The following is a 14,073-nucleotide window of genomic DNA, read 5'->3' as shown; positions in this document are numbered from 1 at the left end:
AGTCTGAATTTTAAACAGGAAGAACTAGGCGTCAGACTCAGAGGAAGATAACAGGGCCTGGCTGAGCAAAGAAACAACAGAAAAGGGCTGAGGAAAGCTGGGGGTGCACATTCCGGCCCCAAGCTGGGCCTTCCCAGCTCTCCCTTGGCCCCAGGGTGCAGGGGGCCGGGGTCCCCCTTCCTCCCAGTGACAGGGCCCAGGCCCACCTGGGGTGCCGTGGGAGGCCTTCATGGAGAAGCACTAGGGTGTGCAGTAAAGAATGTGGGGTGGGGACAGGCAGACCAAGGCAGGAATCCTTGGGCAGGTGACTTTCTAAGCTTCCGTTTCTCCTTTTGAGAAACGGGACTAAGAATACCTACCTTGAAGATCTAGACTGGCGAAGACAGAAATGGCCAGCACTATTTTTTATCACCCCAGAGATCCCAGGGCCCACGGCTCAACAACGAAGTACTCTCTCCTCTTTTGGAAGCATCGGGGCTCCTGGTCCTCACCTTCTACAGGTCCTGACACCTGGTATATCAAAGACAGTACTTATGGGGCTAGACAGACAACCTCTAACCCATTCATTTGCTGGAATTGCCATAATAAACAACCACAGACAGGGTGGTTTAAAAAGCAGAAATTTGTTTAAGCCTCTCACACTTCTGGAGGCTAGAAGTCCAAGATCAAGATGTCAGTGGGGTTGGTTTCTTCTTCCGAGACCTCCCTCCTTGCCCTGCAGACGGCTGCCTCCTTCCTCTGTCTTCTTGTGTCCTTCTATGCGTGTCTGTCCTACAGAATCTCTTCTCATAAGGACACCAGTCATATCACGTTAGGGCCCACCCTAATGACCTTATTTTAGCCTAATTACTTTTTTGAAAAAATATTTCTTATTTTTTAATTTGGCCGTGGTGGGTCTTAGTTGTAGCACTTGGGCTGTTTAGTTACGGCATGTGGGATCTGGTTCCCTGACCAGGGATCAAACCTGGGCACCTGCATTGGCAGCAGAGTCAGCTACTGGACCACCAGGGAAGTCCCCCTAATTACCTGTTTAGAGGCCCTGTCTCCAGATGCAGTCATATTCTGAGGCACTAGGGGTTAGGACTTCAATATATGAATGGGGGTGGGGGTGCACAGTTCAGCCCATAACGCCCACAACGTCCCATCTGCCGAGCCACCCCGTTCCAGGCTGTATCTCAGAACCCTCCACCTGGCCCTGGAAGGAGCTGTCCCTGTCCTGAAGTCCAGCTGTTTCTCCAGAGAGGGTAAATGGTTCTCCCAGGTGACACAGCGAAGAAAAGTATCCATGGTACACAGCCTCCTGCAGGACACACCCAGGGAGAAGGCAACAGAAAGAGGCCCATCTCCAGTCCCTCAGCCGAGGGCACCCACCGACAATGGCGTCACACTGCTGCATTCTGCCGGCTCAGAAAATTAGGGGAAGCAAGGCTTTGGTGAGGGCAGGGAGGGGGACATACGTTGGCCTACATCTTCTCCGGGGAACTGAAAAGCAAACAGCTTGTGTTGATGTGCACTTCCTGTGTGCGTGCACTGCTCAAAGCGCTTCACATGGGTTGACCGGTTTAAGCCTCACAGCAGTCCTATGGAGTATGTGACAACTCTTACAAGCATTTGTAGGAAACTGAGGCCCAGAGGGAGAAGGCAATGGCACCCCACTCCAGTACTCTTGCCTGGAAAGTCCCATGGACAGAGGAGCCTGGCAGGCTTCAGTCCATGGGGTCGCTAAGAGTCGGACACGACTGAGCGACTTGACTTTCACTTTTCCCTTTTATGTACTGGAGAAGGAAATGGCAACCCACTCCAGTATTCTTGCCTGGAGAACCCCAGGGACGGCGGAGCCTGGTGGGCTGCCGTCTGTGGGGTCGCACAGAGTCGGACACGACTGGAGCGACTTGGCAGTAGTAGCGGCCCAGAGAAGTTAAGTAACTGGCCTGCAGTCACACACCCGACAGTGAGTGTGCCCATGGAATCAATCCCAGGCAGTCTTCCCGCAGGGACTGTGATGTCGGCAGCAAGCCTCTACCGTGGAGGAGATGGCGTGAAATGACCCTGGCTGGTCATCTGGCCTGGCACTTCCATCACTTGCCGGGGGGCTTGGGCCTCACTGTCGCCAGCTATCATAGGACAGGTAAGATCGGATGCCTTGAGTCCCAGGCAAACTACCCCCTTCCCTCTTCCCTGCCCCTTTGAGGCCATCCTCAGGTCCCCAAGAGTAGTCTCGGACCTCGCTGCCATGGAACAAAGTCTTCTCTCAGGGACTCGTGATCTAGAGGGCAGAGCAGGGAGTGAGGCCAGCCGTAGCTACAGGCACTGCCCTGCACCCTCCACGCTGTGTGGCCCACACTGGGGTAGCCCCCAGCAGGAGGGGTAGCACTCTGTGGGCTCTGCAAAGTGGTAAAGTCTCTGGGGAGAAAGCCATCCCCAGGTCACGGGGCAGGAGGCCCCGTGAGCTGGCAGAGGAGGGCTTGGGTGCAGCTTCTTCCCCTCAGCACCATCCAAGTGCCCCCTGCCCTTCCAACAGTGCCTCAGCCAGCATTGTCGCTTCATCTGCAGAGGGCCTCCTAGGCCTCTGGCTCCATTCCCAGCCTCCCAGCCTGGGAAGAAGCCTGGAGGTAGGGACCTTGGGGTGTTACACTATCTGTCACTTAAACTGCTTAGACCTACAGTGGCTGCTTCACCAAACCACAGTGTCCCCCTCACCACAGATTCTCCACAGCAGTGAAGGAACTGAGCACTGCACATAAACCCTTGCTGTCAAGGTGAAATGTTACTGAATATTGGCAAGTGAAAAACAGAGAAAACTGTGTAAAGCAATATATAAAATATTATTCTATAGTCTTCCGCATACATATACATGTAGCTATTTTGAGACACATGCATAGAAAAAAGGAGCTCCGCCAAAAGGTTAACTATGGATTCCCTCCCTCCCTCGCTTCCTTCTTCCTTTTCCTTCTTTCTTCTCTCTCGTTCTTCCTTTTTTCTGCTTCTGTTTCCTTACACTTGGGGTAAAGTCTATCTAAGGGGCAATAAAAAGACAAATAACTTTATAAGCAAATGTGAACAATAATATTAAAAATATAGAGAGAGTTTGGATACCTCCCATAATAACTTTGTTGGAGAAGGAAATGGCAACCCACTCTAGTATTCTTGCCTGGAGAATCCCATGGACAGAGGAGCTGGCAGGCTCGAGTCCATGGGGTCGAAAAGAGCTGGACACGACTGAGCGACTATCACTCACATAATAACTTTTCTTCTTAGATGATTGTAACTAGCCTCCACCCTCTGGTTTTGTTTTGTTTTGCATAGTTCTCTTCATGAACCTCACACATGCCCTTCGCTTTATAATTTTCAAAGAAAAGTCACATCCGCTATGTCAGTCCTCAGGGGCCAGTGATGACCACTAATGCATTGTGAAGATGAGGAAACTGAGGCCCAGGAAGGGCTGTGATTTGGCCCAAAGTGACCCTGCAAATGGGAGGCAGAGTGGGCTTCACCACCTGCTTTTAGACCCCTCTGGTCTGGGGGTGCCCTCAGGGACGTGGGATGCCTGGACTAGAGCTTTGGACGCCGGAGAGCTGAGAGCAGAAGGCACTGGTGTGGGCTCCTCCGGACCCAGTCAATCCCTCGCTTGCTCTGAAGCTCTCTGCCTCAGTCTCCCCACCTGCAGAAGCACAGGCCTGGCCTTCTCCCTCTCCACCCCTCATTCTAAGGTGGATAGAGGGCCCCCTCCTGGCGTATAGTCCAGGCCTGAGCCACATTCTAGTCTCTGTCCTTGGTCTCAGGCCTGGCTTTAGAGCCATTCTCCCTGCGCCTCTTCCGGTGCCCACTCACTCCCCCAGGGCCCAGCTCCTTTGTGGGTGTGCTCAGATGGCGCATGACGGGACAGAAAGGTGGGGTGGGGAGTGACCCAGCACTGCCCCAGGCTCCAGGAGCCTTGGGTTGTGGCTCCCCCGTCCTGGCTCATGGTGAGACCCAGAGCTGCTAACCAGTCCCCTTCTCTGGGCCCCAGTTGCCTCCTCTGTAACACAGAGGGTGAGAGACACACCTCCACAGTCCTGGAGAGTGAGCACTAGCTGAGCCCAGAGCTGCATTAACAGAGACTCAAGCCAAGTTCAGGCAGCAGCAAGGCTGCACCATGGACACCGAGTCGAGTCTGAGCAGATCACCACCCGGGGCCTGGAAAAGAGCTCTTACTCTGCACTTGGAGGCTTGTTCCACCGAGCAGCAGGTGACGGGACCACTCCACTTGCCTGGGCCTCGGGTTTCCTCTATGTGAAATGGGAAGTCAGAGAGAGGGCCCTAAATGGCCAGTTTTTATAAAACAACCACCACAAGAACAACAGTTTCTCTGGCTCTGCTTCTGGCCTGGGGGATGGAAAGCTTAGCCAAGAATAACAGTGGGCTTACGTGGGCTCGAATCGCTGCTCCCCCAAACCTTGCTAAAGGCTGGGTGCTTTTGGTGAACAAGATCCACAGAGGGCAAATTCCAAGCAGGGAGGGGCAGGACCATGTGGGAGCCTAGAGCACCTGGCCCCAGGCCAGTTTGGCCCCCAGGGACCCGGGGCTGCCCGCTGGCTCCACCGACTGAGCAATGTGGCCATAGAATAATAAGGGTGGCATTAATAACAACCACCACTTATGAATCACTCACCTTGTGCCAGGAATGTTAAGTGCTTTATTTGAATTAACTCATTTAAACTTCAGGCAGCCCTGTAAGGGAGGTTCTATTATTATCCCCTGGTTTGCCAATGAGGAAACCAAGGCACAGGGAGGTCAAGGCACACACCCAAGGTGAGGCAGACAGTAAGGACAGAGCTGGGATTTGAACCCAGGTGACCTGGTGCCAGCATTAACTCTTTAACCACTGTGCTGTGCTGGCTCCCAGGAGAATGGTCCAGGATACATAGGACCCTTGATCCCTGTCCCAGCTGATAAGCCTTCCTGTTGTTCCTCTTCTTGTGTGTATGAAGCACTCCCAGCCCCTGACTGGGACACAGCAGAGCGGGGAATACATTAATAATACAAGGTCAGGGACTTCCCCGGTGGTCCAGCTGTTAGGACTCTGCACTTTCACTGCCATGGCCTGAGTTCAATCCCTGGTTAGGGAACTAAGATCTCAGAAGCTGTGTGGCATGCCCCCTCCCACCCACTCCCCCCCAAAAAAACCAAACAGAATACGAGTTCAGTATCTCAGTGTTAACCCCACAAGAGGCCCCAGTGTGGTGGTGCCGTCTGTCTCCTCTCTACCTCTCTATGTGAAAGTGAAAAGTAAAAGTGAGAGTCGCTCAGTCGTGTCCGACTCTTTGCGACCCCATGGACTATACAGTCCATGGAATTCTCCAGGCAAGAATACTGGAGTGGGTAGACTTTCCCTTCTCCAGGGGATCTTCCCAACACTGCAGGTGGATTCTTTACCAGCTGAGCCCCAAGGGAAGCCCAAGAATACTGGAGTGGGTAGCCTATCCCTTCTCCAGTGGATCTGCCCGACCCAGGAATCAAACTGGGGTCTCCTGCATTCCAGGCAGATTCTTTACCAACTGAGCTACCAGGGGCTGCTGAATTAGGCAGTTGCCACGACACATGACACAAAGAGCATACATCACGTGACCCTGCTTATGTGAAATCTAATAAATGCACACTTACAACAGGAAGGATGCTCCCAGAGGATGGCCACCATGGCCTCCTCTGGGTGGTAGAGTTTGTAGTTTTCTCCTTAGACTTTACTAAACTTATTACGATCCTTTGTACTATTTCTCCAGAAGGATTTTAAAATTTTTTATAAAGCATCTTAGAGCCAAAGCCGGGTTGGAATCCAGGTCTGCGGGGCTCCAATCCTTTACTTTTTTGCTCTTTTCAGTCACATTTCACAGACATGCTGCTGGGAGGGGCTGAGCAGGGCACACCTTCAGGCTGAGTCTGGTGTGCTCCAGGGAAGCGGCGGCTGCCAACATCACCAAGGCAAGGGTCAGCCGCCCTCCAGACTGCCTTCCTTTGGGGGAAGATTATTTAGGCCATCAGCCTCTCTCTGATGCCTTAAATCCCACCACTAACATTTACTAGTAATAAATAATAACAATAATAATTGATGAAGGGACTACTGGTGGCTTCTTCTCCTTATCTCTATATACTAATATCTTGACCATGATCATATATTGCTTTATAGAAAGAAACTGTGGTGTTGGAGAAGACTCTTGAGAATCCCTTGGACTGCAAGGAGATCCAATCAGTCCATCCTAAAGGAGATCAGTCCTTGGTGTTCAATGGAAGGACTGATGTTGAAGCTGAAGCTCCAATACTTTGGCCACCTCATGAGAAGAGCTGACTCATTGGAAAAGACCCTAATGCTGGGAAGGATTGGGGGCAGGAGGAGAAGGGGATGACAGAGGATGAGATATGGTTGGATGGCATCACTCACTCAATGGACATGGGTTTGGGTAAACTCCGGGAGTTGGTGATGGACAGGGAGGCCTGGCGTGCTGCGATTCATGGGGTCGCAAACAGTCAGACACGATTGAGCGACTGAACTGAACTGAGAAAGAAACTAGTTTTCAAAATTATAAAATTAACAGAATTCCAAGCTTTCATTCTTACCCTGGGACATAAAGAGTTTCTTTCTTTACACCTCCATGTAAAGGCTCTATGCTAAATGCTATACACACTATATGTGTGTGTGTTAGTCGCTCAGTCACGTCTGACTCTTTGCAATCCCATGGACTGTAGCCCGCCAGGCTCCTCCGTCTGTGGAATTCTCCAGGCCAGATTATTGGAGTGGGTTGCCATTCCCTTCTCCAGGAGATCTTCCTGACCCAGGGATGGAACCCAAGTCTCCCACATTGCAGGCAGATTTCTTTACCATCTGAGCCACCAGGGAAGCCCACACACTATAGTCTTCATGACATCCTTGCAAGAAAGAGGATGTCTCTATTTTGGAGTTGAGGAGCTAAGACTCTGAGAGGCGATAAGGCTAAGTGACTCGCCCAAGGTTACACAGCCGGGAGGCCGCCAGCTTAGATTCAAACTCAGGCCTGTCTGCCTCCCAAAGCAGGGGCTCTGTTCCTCTTCGCTTTCATATCACATCACCCCTCACTGCTTTTTGAGAAGGCCTTGCCCCTCCTCCCTGACTTCCCTTCCAACCTGTGAATCCATCTCCCCCAGCCCCCAGCTCCAACCAATCACCATGAGAGGAACTGGTTAGCAACCTTTTACTAGGTCCCTGCAAAATATTTGGGTCCAGCTACCCACATTTATGCTGTAATTAGAAACACAGTTCCATGGCTCAATGATGCCTGCATTGGACCTAGGGCTAGCATCACATTCCCCAATGCCTGCCAGGAATGCCCACCATGTAATTCCTACCCTGTTGATGGAAGTTGTACTTTGTCCTTCCCAAACCACACAAAACCCCCTTCCAAGGGGGCAAGCGTCCAGAGTCCAAGGCCAGCCTCCCGCAAATGGGAGGGATAGGTCTATGGAAAAGAGGCAGGGCTGGTGGCCCAGGACTGGGCTCAGAACCTGGAGCAGAGTACATGAGAGCAGAGCTGGCACCCACACCTTTCCTCAGCGGGAAGCGGAGAGGGCAAGGGGGGCCAAGGCCACACAGCCTTCAAGACCAGGTGGGGGCCCAGCTCTCCTGACCCCAGGACAGGCCCTCTGTCCCAATCTGCCTTATGGGAAGGACTGGTGGGGATGGAGTCTTGGAGCCAGCTCTGCCACTCCCCTGCCCTGGGATCAAGAACAAACCTTCACCAGCTGGGCCTCGATTTGCCCATCTGATAAATGAGCACAAGGTACCCACCTCCCCATGGGTCAGTGAGGACTGACTGAGAGTGTGTACTGTACAGATACAGTCCAGACCTGGTATCTAACACATCCATTTCCACAGAAAGGGAGCTTATATTTCATACGCTGAAGAACTGTGTGATTATTTTACAAAGAGAATGCATTTTGGGAGATTGTTGTTGTTCAGTCGCCAAGTCCTATCTGACTCTTCGCAATCCCATGGACTGCAACACACCAGGCTTCCCTGTCCTCCACTATCTTCTGGAGTTTGCTCAAATTCATGTCCATTGAGTCGATGATGCCATCCAACGATCTCATTCTCTGCCTCTTCTCTCACCCTCAATATTTGTATAATTTTAAAACACAAAAAGTTAATCCTTTAATACCCCAGAGTGAGTCTGCAGCAGATCAACTCCTGGACCCCAGGCCTGGCTCGCTACACTCCCCCAGACCTCCCACCACAGGCTGACCCCTGGGAAAATGCTTCCTCTGGTCCCCCACCCTGGGCCAGTGCTGTCCCTGGCAAAGGGCTGGGGGCCACTTTTCCAGCAATGAGCCCAGCTCCACCGGGTGGGACATAGTGGCAACAGCTGATAAGCTGGCCTCTTTAGTTCTGTCTACGGCTGGCCTGGGGGAAGGCACAGGAGGCAGACATTTGGCTGCGCCCTCTTCCCCTTCCTGGGCCGGCTTGGTGCCCCCGGGACTGGGACACCCCTTATCAGAGGGTCCTGCAGTCACTGTCTGCAGGCTCCCAGCTGGAATGAGCTGGGCGTGGGGGACGGGTAAGCACAGGCATGCGTGGTTGTTGGTTTAGATTATTTTATCTTTTGGTGTAGGTATTACATTCTCACAGTACAAAATCTCCATAGGATTTCCAACCCTTTTCTCCAGCGCACTTTCCCCCAGTGCTCTTCCTAAAAGACAACCGTTGTATATAAGCAAATATATGCATGTACATCCACACTGCCCCTCACATCCTCCCCGAACACCCACGTGGGGGCCACATTCTCACTGTCTTCCAGCTCTGCCCACATGCGTTTGTCTGCTTGGCACACTCCTCCACTCCCTTCTCCCGCACCCCTCCTTCACTCAGCTCATCCTCTCTCATCCTCCAGGTCTCAGCTTAAATGTCCTCCTCCTTCTGGAAGCCCTCCCTGATCCCAAGCTTCATTCATCCCCAACTCAGTGCTTCCGTGACTCCCAAACTTCTCTGCCAGACAACCTGGGATGGCCTCTTAATTATCTGCATCCCTACTAGATAGTAGGGTGCCCCGCCAGTCCTGCTCTCCACGGACTTTCCCTGTTTGGGCACTGATAAGCCCACATCCCAGGAAAGGGCTCCAGTAAAACGGACAGCTGGTTACCCTACTAGATGCTGGGTTCCGTGAGGGCCTGGAAAAGCTCTGCCTTATTCATCCCCATCTCCCCAGCACCCAGGGGCTCCATAAGTATTTGTGGCATTATAAAAACAATAACCCACTATGCAGCAACTACTCTGTGCCAGGCACTGTTCTGAGAGCCTTACACAGATAAACTCATTTACTCTCATAACAACCCAAGGAAGCCAACAAAGGTTCCAGGAGGTTAAGACGCTTGCCCCAGGGCACAGGGCAAGTGAGGGGCGGAGCCAGGGATTCGAGGGTCTTTACCCAGGCCACTCTGGGTGCACGGCTATTCTTGGGTCTCAGAGCCTGACATGTACAGGCCCCTGCAGAGGGGGAGCTATGCAGGAAGAAACCCCCCAGTTCCCCAGTCCTGTGGTGGGCAGCACTGCCAGGGACACAACTAATGGGATCTGAGGAGAGGCCCCACTTTAGGCTTGCACTGTGGGAGCAGGGTCCCCCTGGGATCAACACGCCTGGTACCTCAGAGCTTTGCTGCAAAGTTGAGAATTCTCTCTGCTGCAGAAGAGGGGAAGGCTTGGAAAGAGAAAATTAGGGGAACAATGATCATTGTTCCCATTTTGCAGGGGAGCTTACAGAGGGTTCATAACCTGGCTTCTGAAGGTCTAGGCACTCTGCACAGCTGCCTCTTCAACAAAGGACCCCCTTTTGCTTGGGAAAAAAAAAATGCCTTTCCTACACACACAGCCTTTTCTCCAACCTGGAGTCCTGGGGCCTCAGCCTGGCTCAGTACCCTCCTCACACTAGCTGTGTGTCTTTGGGCAGGTTCCTATGCCTCTCTGAGGCTCTTTCCTTATCTATAAAGTGAGACTAATAGTAGTACCTACCTCAGGGAACTGTTTGTGGATTAAATGAATTAATACATACAGAGTACTTAGGATAGTCATATGAAGTGAAAGTCGCTCAGTTGTGTTGGACTCTTTGTGATCCCATGGACTCTACAGTCCATGGAATTCTCCAGGCCAGAATATTGGAGTGGGTAGCCTTTCCTTTCTCCAGGGGATCTTCCCAACCTAGGGATTGAACTCAGGTCCCCCATATTGCAGGCAGATTCTTTACTAACTGAGCCACAAGGGAAGCCCAAGAATAGTCACAGGGACAGAATGGCACTAGTGGTAAAGAACTAGCCTGCAAATGTAAAAGACATAATAGACATGGGTTTGATCCCTGGGCCAGGAAGATCTCCTGGAGGAGGAAATGGCAACCCACTCCAGTAGGTGGGAGAATCCCATGCCTGGAGAATCCCATGGACAGAGTAACCTGGTGAGCTACAGTCCATAGGGTTACAAAGAATCAGACACAACTGAAGCAACTTAGCATGCATGCACAGAGTATATATAGAGTAAATGCTGGGTAGATGTTGATTGATGGTACTATTTCAAGCTTATGGTGTCCTATCTTCCTAGAATGCCCTTCCCCACAACTTGATGAAATACTCTTCAAGGCTTTCCTGCACCTGTGGCTTCACACCTGCCCTTATGCGTCTGAGATCATGGGGCACTCTGCACCTTAGAAGCTGTAGCCTCATCTATCATTTGTAGTGAAAGGACAAGGAGAACACAATCAACTCTTAACCTAATCAATCACAATAAAATGGCCACTGGGAACACAATGACAATGATTGTGGAGATCTGGCCAAGTGGCTTCTTTCAGGAGGTTGGGGTGGGGGGCACCTGAGCAGAGTCCAGAACAGTGTGTGGTGATGAGAAGCATGGGATCAAGGGTTTGACTCGGTTTGGATCCCAGCTCCTGTGTAAACTTCCTGGGTGACTCTGGGCTCAAAGTCACCTGTTCCTCATCTTGAAAATGGGGGAACAAGCACCATCCTCAGAATGCTGTTAGGAAGACACATTTCATGATTCAAACAAAGGCCTGTGAAACAACAGCTGTGAAAGCTCATGCAGGGTACCAGCCAGCTAAGCGTCACTGTCCTCATCTACAGATCTGCAGATAAGGAAATGGACTCAATAAACCTAGCTCACATCATGCTTTAGAGCAAAGTACCTTGCCTGAAGCCTGGACAATGGTAGGGGTTACAGACATGGTACTTCCCTCTTCCTTGAGGAGAGTAACAAAAGTCAGTAAATCTGGGCCTTGTGTCACTCCTTAGTTGCTTTGGGCAAGTCGCTCAATTTAACTGGGCTAGAAAGAGGAAGGAAGAGGAGGGAAAGAAATAACTGAGGAACAGGAAAGAAGGGAGGGAGGGAAGGGAGACAGAAAGAAAAGAAGGAAATGAAAGATGAAAAAGGAAACAACATTACCTCCCCTAGCCAACCAATGTGGGGTAGTGCCGGCTGAGCAGACCAAGAGAGATAGTGGCAGATGGCTGGGTGGGCAAACAGTTAGTGGTCATCCGCTCTGTCTATGCTTACCAGAGCTTCCCCAGGTGAGAATCCAATTCCATGCCCTCCCCTGGATCTTCCCAGCCTGCTAAACAGGGATAACAGTTCAAAATTTACTGGATGGAAATTTGCCACATTAAGATAAAGGGGGAAAGAAAAACAAAGTTGGAGGCCTCATACATCTTGCTTTCAAAATATATTACAAAGCTACAGCAATCAAACAATATGGTAATAGCATACAGACAGATGTTTACACCAATAGAATAGAATAGAGAGGCCAGAAATAAACCCTTGCGTATGGTCAAATGATCTTCAACAAAGATGCCAAGACTATGTAATGGGGAAAGGATAGTCTTTGCAAGAGTTGGTATTGGGGAAACTGGGTATCTACATGCAAAAGAATGAATTTAGATTCCTATCTTACACTACATACAAAAATCAACTCAAGATGGGTCAAATACCTAAATATAAGAACTGAAACTATAAAACTACTCTTAGAAAACAGGGAAGGGACTTTAAAACATTGGAGTTGACAATAATTTCTCAGATATGACGCCAAAAGCACAGGCAACCTAAGCAAAAAATAGACACATGGGAAGACACCAAACTTTAAAATTTTCACACGGAGTGAAACAGAGTGAAAAGAATCAACAAAGTGAAAAGGCAACATACAGAATGGGAGAAAGTATTTGCAAATCGTATATCTAATAAGGGGTTAATAACCATAACAAATCAATAGCAAATAAATACATAAATAACCCAATTAAAAAATGGACAAAGGACTTGAATAGACTTTTCTCCAAAGAAGATATATAGATGGTCAAAAAGCATATGAAAAGATGCTCAACATCACTAACCGTCAGAGAAATGCAAATCAAGACATAACGAAATGTCATCGCAGATCCATTAGGATGGTCACTGTCAAAAAACAAAGAGAAATAACAAGTGCTGATAAAGATGTGGAGAAATTGGAACTGTTGGTGGGAATGTAAAATGATATAACTGCTGTGAAAAATAGTATGATATTTCCTCAAAAAAATTAAAAATAGAATTAGCATGTGCATGTGTGCATACTCAGTCTCTTCAGTCACGTCCAACTCTTTGCGTCCCTATGAACTGTAGCCTGCCAGGCTCCTCTGTCCATGGGATTCTCCAGGCAAGAATACTGGAGTGGATGATCCAGCAATTCTACATCTTGGTATATGCCTTAGTCTACTTGGGCTGCTATAACAAAATATTATAGACTGGGTGGCTCATAAACCACAGAAAATTATTCCTCATAGTGCTGGAGGCTGGGGATCAGAGATCAAGCTATCAGCATGGTCAGGTTCTGGTGAGAGCCCTCTTCTGGGTTGCAGAGTGCCGATTACTCACTGTGTCCTCACACAGCAGAGAGCAGCTAGCTAGGGAGCTCTCTGGCCTCTTCTTATAAGGATAAGGGCACATGGCCTAATTACCACCCAAAGGCTCCATCTCCAAACACCATGACATTAGGATTAGAATTTCAACATAGGAATTTGGAAGTATAGGAACATTCAGCCCATAGCCGTATATATCAAAAGAATTGAAAACAGGATCTTGAAGAGATATTTGCATATCTGTGTTGATTGTAGCATTATTCACCATACTGAAGAGGTGAAAGCAGCTTAAATTTCCTCTGAAGAACTAAGCAAAATGTAGTATATATACACAAAGGAACGTTATATAGCCTTTAAAAAAAGAAAGAAATCTTGCCATAAGTTACAACATGGACAAACCCCAAGGATATTATGCTAAGTGAAGTAAGTCAGCCACGAAAAGACAAATATTACATGATTCCACTTCTGTGAGGTTTCTAAAGTAGTCAAATTCATAGAGAAAGAAAGTATTGATAGAATGTGGTTTTCACAGGCTGAGGGGAGAGGGAGACAGGAATATGTTCAGTTGGTATAGAGCCTCTGTTTTGCAAGATGAAAAAGTTCTGGAGATCTGTTATATGATAGTTAACACTACTGCACTGTACACTTAAAAATGGTTAAGATGGTAATTTTATGTTATGTGTTACTTACCACGATAAAAAATAAAATAAAATAAAAGGCACAAATCTAAAAAAAAAAAAAAAATAGTAGTGGGATTGGGTCCCATCATCCAAACCCAAATTCTGGTGTTTGTCCACACTTTCTCCTTGCAATCGCAGTACAAAAATATGACAGTATACTTCAGGAGAAAAGATACTCCATTGTTTTATCCTTGCAAAAGCAATAATGCACAGTGTAAAAAAATGCAAACAAGAGACGTGCAAAAATAAAACCCCTTTCAGCACACCCCACTTCAACAGTCAGCCAGGTCCTCCCAGCCCTTCTTCTACACACTCACAAACACAGGCTGTTCCTTCTCACAAAAACTCAACCAGGGATCATTTTGCCTTGCAAACTCTCTTGTTTTGTTGTGTGTGATCAAACCTGTTTGTCATTTTCCCAAACTCCAACAACACATGCTGCTGCAGCAGGCCAGAGGTCAGAGAGAGATGGGGACCTGAGAACACTCCCTCTCTCCTCCCACTACCAAGA

The 14,073-nt window shown here is 49.2% G+C and overlaps 1 long non-coding RNA gene across 1 annotated transcript in view; it reads right to left on the bottom strand.

The window, feature by feature from the left end:
- The window catches only part of LOC145514301 (uncharacterized), a 103,043-nt gene that overhangs the window by 36,986 nt on the left and 51,984 nt on the right, over positions 1 to 14,073 (bottom strand). The window contains exon 4 of the long non-coding RNA XR_014060027.1: positions 360 to 510. This is a non-coding gene — a long non-coding RNA (uncharacterized LOC145514301). The remainder of the gene's footprint in view (positions 1 to 359; positions 511 to 14,073) is intronic.

The sequence above is a fragment of the Giraffa tippelskirchi genome, chromosome 7 (assembly GCF_054371585.1).
Source record: "Giraffa tippelskirchi isolate mGirTip1 chromosome 7, T2T-mGirTip1v1.2.pri, whole genome shotgun sequence".
Classification (NCBI taxonomy): Eukaryota; Metazoa; Chordata; class Mammalia; order Artiodactyla; family Giraffidae; genus Giraffa; species Giraffa tippelskirchi.
This window is presented reverse-complemented; position numbering and strand designations above follow the sequence as displayed.